This window comes from Rhincodon typus, chromosome 8, assembly GCF_021869965.1.
Source record: "Rhincodon typus isolate 14 chromosome 8, sRhiTyp1.1, whole genome shotgun sequence".
Classification (NCBI taxonomy): domain Eukaryota; kingdom Metazoa; phylum Chordata; class Chondrichthyes; order Orectolobiformes; family Rhincodontidae; genus Rhincodon; species Rhincodon typus.
The window spans coordinates 32,667,496-32,679,789 of record NC_063339.1 but is presented as its reverse complement, the minus strand read 5'-3'; the positions used below and the strand labels follow the sequence as shown (position 1 = coordinate 32,679,789).

At 43.1% G+C, this 12,294-nt stretch overlaps 1 protein-coding gene across 3 annotated transcripts in view; it reads right to left on the bottom strand.

The window, feature by feature from the left end:
- The window catches only part of LOC109932649 (kelch domain-containing protein 1), a 99,159-nt gene that overhangs the window by 21,784 nt on the left and 65,081 nt on the right, over positions 1 to 12,294 (bottom strand). The gene's annotated exons all lie outside the window — the stretch shown is intronic.

Sequence of the window (12,294 nt, the reverse complement as noted above, 5' to 3'; positions counted from 1 at the left end):
TGCTGCTTGGCCTGCTGTGTTCATCCAGCCCTGCACCTTGTTGTCCCTGAAGAACATTTGGTTGCTCCTCTAATCCTGAGATGCTATCGGTTTTATTCGGCCGTTAAAGAATTGGGGGAATCTGTATCAGGATTTTTGACGAGACTGAGACGACTGGCAGAGGCATGTGATTTTGGGTTAACACTTAATGAGCTGCTGAGAGACCATTTGGTATGTGGGATAAATTACGTAACCATGCAGAAGCACTTACTAGCTGAAGCCCAACTGGACTTCAAACAGGCACTACAACTGGCATTATCATTAGAAAATGCAGCAAGTGGAGCACGGGAGCTATAGGGCACCCCAATGGAAGTGGAGTCCCTCACCTCTCTGACTGAGTTTGGAGAACACCACTCGAGTGTAGGCAATCACAGAGCCTCCTGCAGGGCATATACTGAGCAGAGGGACCCCAGGCCCGTCCACAGAAGAACCCCACAACAAAGCCAAGCCTTGGCCAAGTGGCTGAAAGTTTTTCAGCATCTGGGTCAGCAAGCCATTGTAGTTGCTGCCAGTAGGTGGACTCAAGACAGTAAAGGAATCCTACAAGGCCTGACTTGAGTAAGAAAACTCATAAGCCAGCATCCAGGAGAGTGCACATCTTGGAAAATCAGGAGGCTGGAGAGAGAAGGAATCATCAAACCAGGGCATTTGCAGAACGGGCAGCACTGGTCATACCGACTGTGAAGCCTGTTGGCTTGGTTTGCCTTTGTGGGGATTTTAAACAAACGGTCAACCGCTTCTTGCAGCTGAATAAATACCTCATCCCTCACATAGAGGGCTTGCATACAAAGTTCACAGGGGAGCTATCCTTTACGGTCATCTTTGGTATGAGAAGTTCCACCAGTACCTTATATGGATGGGAATTTGTCATAGTGACCAGATCACAAACCCTTGCTAGGAAGATAGGGCAGTGCCACCCAAAGCTTCCAGCAGAATTCAGCATTGGGCACTTATTCCCAGCACATATAAGGACAAGAACACCGTTCAGGAAGCCAAGTGGCTAATGTGGATGCCTTGAGCTGCCCCCCACTGGCAGATACTCTACTGGTGGTGCCCCCGCCCCCGGAAGAGTCCATTTTGGTTTTGAACTTCCTGGATGTCCTTCTAGTCACGGCTGACAATATCCAGAATAGACCTTTTGAAACTAGAACAGCTGGTAATAGGGGAATCAGAAGGGCCATTGCAACCCAGACTGAAATCTTTCTGGATCTAGTGACACCAGATCACCGTAGAAGATGACATATTACTAATGGGGAGCAAGGATGGTTGTCCCAAGTAAAGGTCGCCACCAAATACTGGCTTAACTCCATCAGAGTCATCCAGGGGTTTTCAAGATGAAGATGCTAGCAAGAAGCTATGTCTGGTGACCAGGGTTGGATGCCGACATAGCTACATTGGTGGGGCAGTGCCCAGAGTGCCAACAATGACAAAAACTGCCACCAGCAGCACCCCACATTTGTGGGAATGGCCAGGAAAACCCTGGACTCAGTTGCACGTTGACTACGCTGGTCCCTTCATGGCTTGGTCCTTCATTTCCTGGTCATTGTGGACTCCCATTCAAAGCGGTTGGACATGCATAAAATTCGTTCAGCTAACTCATGAATGATGACTGAAAAGCTGTGAGCATCATTTGCGATACACGGACTCCTGGAAGTATTTGTCATGGACAATGGGACATCATTAGCCAGCAGGGAATTTAAATATTTCCTAAAGTCAAATAGCATTCAGCATACAAGGACAGCTCCATACCACCCATTGTCCAAGCAGAAACTGCACTCCAAACATTGAAGGCAGGCTTAAAGAAGCAGCCTACAGCGCCAATTGATAACAAACTGCCCTGGTTCCGGTTTAATTATAGGACCACCCCACATGCAACAACAGGGATAGCTCCAGCAGAGCCGCTGATGGGGAGAAGATTCCGCACCAGGTTAAGCCTGATATTTCCAGAGCTGGCGGGAGTGTGAAACAGCAGCAGTAATGCCAATGTCGGCGACATGCTGCCTTGAAGCGAGAGAAACATTATAATTCAGGAAATTAAGTTTGGTGCCAGAATCATGGAAATGGCCCTGTGTGGGTACGAGGCAAGGTTGATGTGAGGTCATGTCCCGTCACTTGAAGTTCAGGTAGGTGATATAGTCCTGAACAAAAACGTGGATCACCAGAAAGCTGTTACCTTGCAAACAGGGCAGCAGCAAAACATACCTGGCCTCACGGAACAGACTGAGGTTCTTCCCCTCCCCTCTAGTGTTGAGCAAACCTCAGAGTCAGAGATGGATGCAGCTTTGATACCATTACTGCCAGAAGAAGAGGAGGGAACTCTCCTGAGACACTTTGGATGCAAGAGGTGGACTATGGTCCAAAGTAATCTGTGATTATGCACAAGGTGGTATCAGGGGCAGAAACAAGGTGGTATTTGAGACAGAAACATATAATCAGTTTCTGATCAGTCCATCTAATGAGAAGGATGCATTCATAATTTGCAACTATGATAATCGAATTACAAAATTTATACTCATCAGGAAAATAATGAAATGAACATATTTTAGGAAAGCTACATTTGCATACAGGGCAGAAGGGATTATAGGGTTACACAAATAAGTCAGGTAAGGAAGAATAAAAGAAGGTCTGAGTGAAGGATAAATGCTGCCTGGACTGGGTGGGTTGAATAAACTGACCATCATGTAATTCTAAAATCTACAGATACATTCTTTTACAAGAATGTAAATCAAACACCTTTTATGGCCACTTCTCTGCCAATTCACACATAGCTGTAAAACAAACTGAATAGCTCAAATCTAGTGCAATGTTTACAAAATACAAATCAGCAACTTGCTATTAAATACGAACAGACTCTCACACTTAAAAACCTAACAAACTATTCTTTCATGAGTGCCAAAACATAGCACAAAACACAGAAATAACCCTTGCCTATCTAAAAGCTGCTCTCTCCGCTGATTAAATGGACTGTGTGGTCCATTTTCTAGCAAAGAAGGCAACCAAGTTCAAAAAAGAACTGTAGAAAGCATTTGGCTGACTCATGGATAATTGTACAAACCTAAACATCAGAACCATTTTACCTACACTATTAAAGCCTGATCAGCTACATTCTACAGACCCTATGACTCCAGAACTGGTCCACTGTTTCATATATCGTTTATCTAAATGGCTCATAAATCCATACAATTTTCAGCCTTGTTCTTAAACAAAGTCATGCAGCAACTGATGAATTAACAACACAATAATAAATGCTACTCTCCGATGGGAACTTTTTTCTCATACTTAATTTAGTTAGGATTTCTGAATGAAATTTCTAATTTTCATTCATGTACTGTAGAAATTCTAAGAAAATGAAAAAGATAAATTAGCTTAATACTAATAAGTTTCCTAACATGCACACGTTCACATTATCCTTGGGCTGGATTTTCTGAGGAGTGGCAATCACGTGGATATTGACATTTTGTTCTTGTTTTTAACATGATGAAAGAGTTCTGCATTTCTAACAGCAGATTCTGATTGGGGCGTCTTCAGAAATGCAGAGCTATAATTTCGTTCTGACAAATCCCTCATAGTGCAGTACAGTCAGGAGAAGACAGATCACATCAACTTTTTCACAGTAGTTACCATATTCTGTGATTTAAAAGCCTAACACCACAGACGTTAACTTTGGCAGCTTAAATAGACACTTTGAGAAGGTTCCAGCGTTGGGGAATTGCTCAATGGAGTCTTCAATTTCCTATGCAATTCCCTCAGAATCTTGTGGGGTACCTATGTGCGGCTGCTGTTGATGCTTCAGAAATAACTTTTTTGGACATTGAAAAATCGAGTACCTCAATTCTTCCAAAATCTACCCTGCCAAATAGATAGTACTCAATCCTAAATATATTTTCAACAATACACAATTTTTTTTTATATAATTGTGTCCTTTCTCCAGTTCATCAGCACCTCTTTGATGGCAATGCTCCCTATACAGTGTGCTAAACATAATCTTTTCCAAAAAATTCATTCGTTTCTGCTAAATATTTTCTTTGGGATTAACACTGCAAATCACTAAGTGTGTTGGCACACTCTACAACCAGATTATCTCATATCTGTCCAGTACACAAATAAATATGGCAAATCTGGCAGCTAAAGATGAGTGTTGAAGTTGAATCCTTATGTTGTACTTTAATTATACAACTTTCTCAAATTGGAAAAAATTGCAAGGGTCTAATTGTTGATTTTTGTTGAACAATTAAATATACAGCGTTAATCAGATAAACAAAGGCAGTATGTTTTGGTAGTAAGAATTACTTGGTAGTCAGAACTACTAATTGGAAGGTTAAAGCCTAGGTGAGGCAGAGAAATAAGCAGATCTTGCAGTGCAAATATTTCAAATCACTAAAATTCACATTACAGTTTAGCAAGGCCATAAAAAAACAAAACAAGTTAAGGTTTTATTTCCAGAGCACAAAACTGAAAAGTTGTCAATTTATGCTAAACTAATATCAAACATTGGACTACACTTGGGAGTGACAAACTCAGCTTAAACATCATTTATAAAACAGTGACAACATATTTGTTAAATATTTATAGAATCACAAAAGGTCTACATCATAGAAAAAAGGCCTTTGACCCATCAAGTCTGCACTAGTCAAAAACAACCACCAAAATATTCCAAACCTATTTTCCATCATTTAGCCTATAGCCTTGTTTACTTGGCATCACAAGTACACATACTTAAATTTTATGAGCATTTCTGCTTCTAGAATAGAATCCCTACAATGTGGAAGCAGGTCATTCGGCACATCAAGTCCACATTGACCCTCTGAACATCACCCCACCCAGGCCCACATCCTACCCTATCCTTGTAACTCTGCATTTCCCATGGCTAATCCACCTAGCCTGCACATCTCTGGACACTATGGGCAATTTCACATGGCCAATCTACCTAACCTGCACATCTTTGGACTGCGGGTGGAATCCAGAGCACCTGGAGGAAACCCACGTAGACATGGGAAAAATGTACAAACTCCACACAGACAGTCTCCCAAAGGTGAAATCGGACCCTGGCATGGTGAGGCAGCAGTGCTAACCACCGAACCACTGTGCCACCTGTACTATGCTTAAAGGCGGTGAGTTCCAGATTCCCACCACTGTCTGAGTGAAGAGAAGTTTCCTCACATCCTCTCTAAATGTCTTGCACCTTACCTGAAATCTATGTCCCTTGGTCACTGGATTCCTCCACTAAGAGGAACAAGTTCTTCCCCATCTACCCTGTCTATGCCTCATAATACCATACATCTCAATCACATCCCCCTATCAGTCTCCTCTGTTCCAACAAAACCAATCCCAGTCTATCCAATCTCTTCACAATTAAAACTCACTATCACATGCCTCCTATAATGTGGATTTCAGAACTGCACATAATACTCTATGTAGTTCCAACGTCACCTTCCTGATCACATAAACTCTATGGCTCAACTAATGAAGACAAGAAGTCCTGCTATCTTAAAAGGACGAGTAGAATGCATACAAGGTTTCTCTGATCCTCAGTGCTTCCCAGGGTCCTGTTGTTCATCATATATTCCCTTGCAATGTTTTTCCCATCCAAGAACATCATCTCACACTTACAAAAACAAAGTTGCTGGAAAAGCTCAGCAAGTCTGGCAGCATCTGTGAAGGAAAAAACAGAGTTAACGTTTTGGGTCCGGTGACCCTTCCTCAGAACACCTCACAATTATCTGGACTGAATTCTATTTGCCACTGATCAGCCCATCTGACCAATCTTTCTATATCCTCCTGTAACCTAAGGCTTTTCCTATTATCTGAGAATTTACTGATCAACTGGATGACAGAGAAATTGAGGTTTTAGTCAAGATAAATAAGAAAGCAAATATCAGGTATAGACAGCTGGTATCAAGTGAATCCCTAGAAGAGTGTAAAGGCAGTAGGAGTATGCTTAAGAGGGAAATCAGGAGAGCAAAAAGGGACTTGAAATAGCTTTGGCAAATCAGATTAAGCAGAATCCAAAGGGATTCTATAAATACAAAAGAATAACTACGGGCAGAATTGGGCCCCTTGAAGATCAGCAAATTCACCCTGTAAACTGGAGAGGGGAGTGTGCAGCGGGACCTGGGCATACTTGTACACCAGTCACTAAAGGTAAGTATGCAGGTGCAGCAGGCGGTAAATAAGGCAAATAGTATGTTGGCCTTCATTGCAAGAGGTTTTGAGCGCAGAAACAGGGATGTAGTTGTATAGGGCCTTGGGAGACCACACCTAGAATACTGTGTGCAATTTTGGTATCCTTTTCTGAGGAAGGTTGATCTTGCTCTCGAGGGAGTGCAATGAAGGTTTACCAAGCCGATTCTGGAGTTAGCAGGTCTCAGCTATGAGGAGAGATCGACTAGGTTGGGATTATTTGAACACTAGCGAAAACAAATGAAGGGAGGTATCTCATAGAGACTTAAAATATTCTAACAGGACTGGACAGGGTAGATGCAGGGAGGATGTTTCCGATGGTGGGTGTGTCCAGAACCAGGGGTCACAATATGAGGATTTGGAGTACACGATTTAGGATGGAAATAAGGGGACATTTCTTCACCCAGAGAGTGGTGAGCCTGTGGAATTCATTAGCAGTAAGTACTTGGTGCCAAAACATTGAATGTATTCAAGAGGCGACTATATACAGCATTCGGGGCAAATGGGATCAAAGGTTATAGAGAGAAAGCAGGATTAGGCTATTGAGTTGGACGATCAGCCATAATCGTGAAGAATGGCGGAGCAGGCTCAAAGGGCCAAATCACCTCCCACTGCTCCTATCTTCTATGTTTCTATGTGTGGAACCACAGGACATGGGGGAGATACTAAGAGTATTTTACATCAGTGTTTACTGTGGAGCAAGATATAGAGAATGTGGGGAAATAAATAGTGACATTTTGAAAAATGTCCATATTACAGAGGAGAAGGTGCTGGACATCTTAAAATGCATGAAGGTGGATTAATCCCCAGGCCCTGATCAGGTGTACCTAGAGCTCTCTGGGAAGCTAGGGAAGAGATTGCTGACCCCCGAGCTGAGATATTTGTATCATCAATAGCCACAGGTGAGGTGCCGGGAGACTGGAGGTTGGCTAACGTGGTGCCATTATTAAAGAAAGGTGCTAAAGAAAAGCCAGGGAACTATAGAACAGCAAGCCTGACATCAGTGGTGGGCAAGTTGTTGGAGGAAACCCTGAAGTACAGGATTTACAGTATTTGGAAAGGCAAGGACTGATTAGGGATGGTCAACATGGCTTTGTGCATGGGAAATTGTGTCTCACTAACTTGATTGAGTTTTTTGAGGAAATAACGAAGAGGATTAATGAAGGCAGAGCGGTAGACATGATCTGTATGGACTTCAGTAAGGCGTTCGACAACATTCCTCATGGTAGACTGGTTAGTAAGGTTAGATCACATGAAATACAGGGAGAACCAGCCATTTGGCAACTGGCTCAAAGGGAGAAGATAGAGGGCAGTGATGGAGGGTTGCTTTTCAGACTGGAGGCCTGTGATCAGCAATGTGTCCCAAGGACCAGTGCTGATCCACTGCTTTTCATCATTTATATAATTGATTTAGATGTGAACATAGAAGGTATGGTTAGTAAGTTTGCAGATGACACCAAAATTGGAGGTGCAGGGGACAGTGGAGAAGGTTACCTCAAATTACAGTGGGACCTTGATTAGATGGGCCAATGGGCTGAGGAGTGGCAGATGGAGTTTAATTTACATAAATGTGAAGTGCTGCATTTTGGAAAAGCAAATCAGGGCAGGACATATCCATTTAATGGTTAAGGTCCTGGGGAGCGTTGCTAAACTAAGAGACCTTGGAGTGCAGGTTCATAGTTCCTTGAAAGTGGAGTTGCAGACAGACCAGATCATGAAGAATGCATTTGGTATGGTTGCCTTTATTGGTCAGTGCATTGAGTATAGGATTTGGGAGGTCATGTTACGGCTGTACAGGACATTAGTTAGGTCACTTTTGGAATACTTCATGCAATTCTGGTCTCCCTGCTATAGGAAAGATGTTGTGAAACTTCAAAGGGTTCAGAAAAGATTTACAAGGATGTTGCCGAAATTGGAGATTTGAGCTATAGGGAGAGGTTGAATAGGCTGGGGCTGTTTTCCGTACAAAGTCAAAGGCTATGGGATGACCTTATAGAGGTTTATAAAATCAAGAGGGGCATGGATAGACAAGGTCTTTTCCCCGGGATGGGAGAGACTAAAACTAGAGGACATAGATTTAAGGTGAGAGCGGAAAGATTTAAAAGGGACTTAAGGGGCAACCTTTTCATACAGAGGGTGGTGTGTGTATAGAATGAATTGCTAAAGGAAGTGGTGGAGGCTGGTACAATTACAACGTTTAAAAGGCATCTGGATAGGTACATGAATAGGAATCGTTTAGAGGGATATGGGCTAAACGCTGGCAAATGGGACTAGATTTTTTTAGGATATCTGGTCGGCATGGATGAGTTGGACTGAAGGGTCTGTTTCCATGCTGTCCAGCTCTATGACCTCTAATTATAATAGAACATAGAACAGTACAGCACAGTACAGGCCCTTCGGCCCACGATGTTGTGCCGAACTTTTACCCTAAACCTAAGGTCTATCTAACCTCCACCGCTACGTTATACTATCATCCATATGCCTATCTAATAGCCGCTTAAATGCTCCTAATGAGGCCGACTCCACTACTCTCTCCGGCAATGCATTCCACGCCCCTACCACTCTCTGAGTAAAGAATCTACCTCTGATGTCTCCCCGATATCTACCTCCTTTCACTTTAAAACTATGTCCCCTCGTAAAAGCTACCTCCACCCTAGGAAAGAGTCTCTGGCTGTCCACTCTATCTATACCTCTGATCATTTTGTACACCTCTATCAAGTCACCTCTCATCCTTCATTGTTCTAAAGAGAAAAGCCCTAGCTCTCTCAACTTTTCATTGTAAGACCTTCCCTCCATTCCAGGCAACATCCTGGTAAATCCCCTCCGCACCCCCTCCAATGGTCCCACATCCCTCCCGTAATGAGGCGACCAGAACTGGACACAATACTCCAGATGTGGCCGAACCAGGCTTTTGTATAGCTGGAGCATAACTTCACGGCTCTTGAACTCAATCCCTCTATTAATGAAAGCTAACACACCATACGCCTTCTCAACAACTCTATCCACCTGGGTGGCAGCTCTCAGGGAATTGTGAACATGAACCCCAAGATCCCTCCGCTCCTCCACACTGCCAAGAATCTTTCCGTTAACCCTGTATTCTGCTTTCAAGTTTGTCCTTCCAAAATGAATCACCTCCATCCGCCACTTCTCAGCCCAGCTCTGCATTCTATCAATGTCCCTTTGTAACCTCGAACAGCCCTCCATACTGTCCACAACGAAACAAAGATTGCTGGTTCAATAAAATTGGGAGGAGGAAGACCTTAGATTGCATTGACAGTATAGATGGGATGGTCAGACAGGCTGATCAGTGGTAGATGGAATTCAATCCTGACAAGTATGAGGTGATGCATCTTGGGAGGACTAATAAGGCAAGGGAGTATACAATGAATAGCAAAACCACAGGAAGTAGAAAGGACCAGAGGAACCCTGATGTGCATGTCCACAGATCCCTGAATGCAGCTGGATGGGTAGGTAAGGAGGTTAAAAAAGCATTTGGGATACTTGCCTTTGTTAGTCAAGGCATTAAATACAAGAGCAAACTTGTTATGATGGAGCTGTTTGAGTTAAACCAAACCAGATTACTACGTGCCCGGTCTGTTTGCCACACTACAGGAAGAATGTGATTGCACCAGAAAGGATGTGGAGGGGATTCACCAGGATGTGACCTGAACTGGAGCGATTCAGCTATGCAGAGAGATTAGATAGACTAGGGCCATTTTCCTTAGAGCAGAGGGGCTCCTGCTTAACGGGTACAATTGTAATGAATGGGTATGTGTATCTTCAAAAGAATGAAAGACTGGACATCTAAAACAAAGATTAAAAAAATGATTATCCATATGGTGACAGGTTGTAGAGATCTGAGATACAGAGAAATCTGGGTGTCCTAAAGCATGAATCACAGAAGGTTAGCATGCAGGAACAGCAAATAATCAGGGAAGCTAACAGAATGTTAAGCTTTATTATGAGAGAAATTGAATGCAGAAATAGAAAGGTTACACTTCAATTTTAAAGGGCATTGGTGAGACCACATCTGGAGTGATCAACGTACTTATGGAAGCATGTTAATCTGTTGGAAGCAGTTCAGAGAAGGTTTACCTGACTAATATCTGAATGAGCAGACTGCCTTATGAAGAAAGGCTTGACAATGTATGCTTGTATCCTTTGGAGTTTAGAACAGAGGTGACTTAAATTGAAACATATAACATCCTGAGGGTATTTGACCAGAAAGGATGTCTACTCTTGTGGGAGAATCTAGAACTACGGGGTCACAGTTTAAAAATAAGATGTCACCCATTTAAGACAGAGATGAGGATTCTGTTTTCTCTCAGTAGGATAACAGGTCTTTAGAATTCTCTTCCTCCTAGGTTCTTTACTCAGAGAGTGGTACGGGCGTGGAATGCATTGCCAGAGAGGGTAGTGGGAGTCGGCCTCATTAGGGGCATTTAAGCGGCTATTAGATAGGCATATGGATGATAGTATAAGGCAGGGGTGGAGATTAGATAGACCTTAGGTTTAGGGTAAAAGTTCGGCACAACATCGTGGGCCGAAGGGCCTGTACTGTGCTGTACTGCTCTATGTTCAAGAGGCACTGGATGCAAAATCTTTAAAAATTTTTAAAGGAGAGGTAAATAGATTCTCAATTACCAATGGAATGAAAGATTATTGACAGCATGCAGAAATGTAGAATTGAGGTTAAGATTAGATCAGCCCTGATCATACTAGATGGCACAGCAGGCTTGAAGGGCTGAGTGGCCTACTCTTGTCCCTTCTCCTGAAAAAAGACTGAAGTATTTAAAAATGATGAATGGTTTGATGGGTGGATACAGAGAAAATGTTTCCACTTGTGTGAACAGCATGAAATTTAGAGGTAATCAATACAAGATCATCATTAAGAAATCCAATAGGGAATTCACCTCGAGTGGTAAGAATGTGGAACTCGCTACAACAGGTGGTGGTTTAAGCGAATAGTACAGACGCATTCAAGGGAATACTAGGGAAGCATGAAAACGAAAGGACTAAATGGTTACGGCTACAGATTTAAATAAGAAAGGAGTGCACTTGAATGAAGCGTATATCAAATGGTTGGGCCAAAATGCCTGTTTCTATGCTGTATATCTAAGTACAAGCTTTATTATGCATCCAGAAATATTAATAACAGATACTTCTCCCTTGAATTAACATGCAATATTAAAACTTAACCATAGAATCCCTACAATGTGGAAACAGGCCACTTGGCCCAACAAGTCCACACCGACCCTCCGGAGTGCATCCCACCCAGACCCATCCCCCTACCCTTTTCCCATGGCTTATCGACCTAGGCTACATATCCCTGGACATTATGAGCAATTTATCATGGTCAATTCACCTAGCCTGCACATCTTTGAACTCTGGGAGGAAACTGGAGCACCCAGCAGAAACCCACGCAGCAGAGAGAATGTGCAAACTCCACACAGACAGTGGCCCGAGGGTGAAGTCGAACCCGGGTCTCTGGCACTGTAAGGCAGCAGTGCCGACCACTGAGCCACCGCCCAATCATGCTAAGACAGTTCCTTATATTTCTCATTGCAACTCATCAGCAGTCTCTCTAATCTATCTCAATGCCATAAACTTCAAAATGACAGACTGACAGGGTTGCCCAGAGGTCTCCAGGAATGGCATAGCTGAAAGCGTTTCAGTACGATATACCTTCCACAGCAGCACTGTCACCCTCCCCAACTTATGATGCAACCACATAAAATAATCAAGACCAGCTGGGAACAACTGGGAATAGATTGGTGTGAGCTCCAAAGTTAAGAGTTGGGACAGCAAGAGTAACTATGGAACAGGGTCTGAGTAAAGAGAAAAGACATTACGAAATCGACAGGGAGGAGAAAGAGAAATTGTCAGGACAGTGAAAATTAGGATCATGGAGAGGGGGGAATGGGGGTTGGGGAAAGTGGTCAGGGATTGCAGGGAGAGGGAAAAGACTTCAAGGGGATTTTGAGCTTGGTTGGGCTGTCACTGCAATAAAACTGTCGCTTAAAAGAGAAAAAGAATGGAGGAGAAGAAAATGTACCTAACAACACTTTTCCAAGA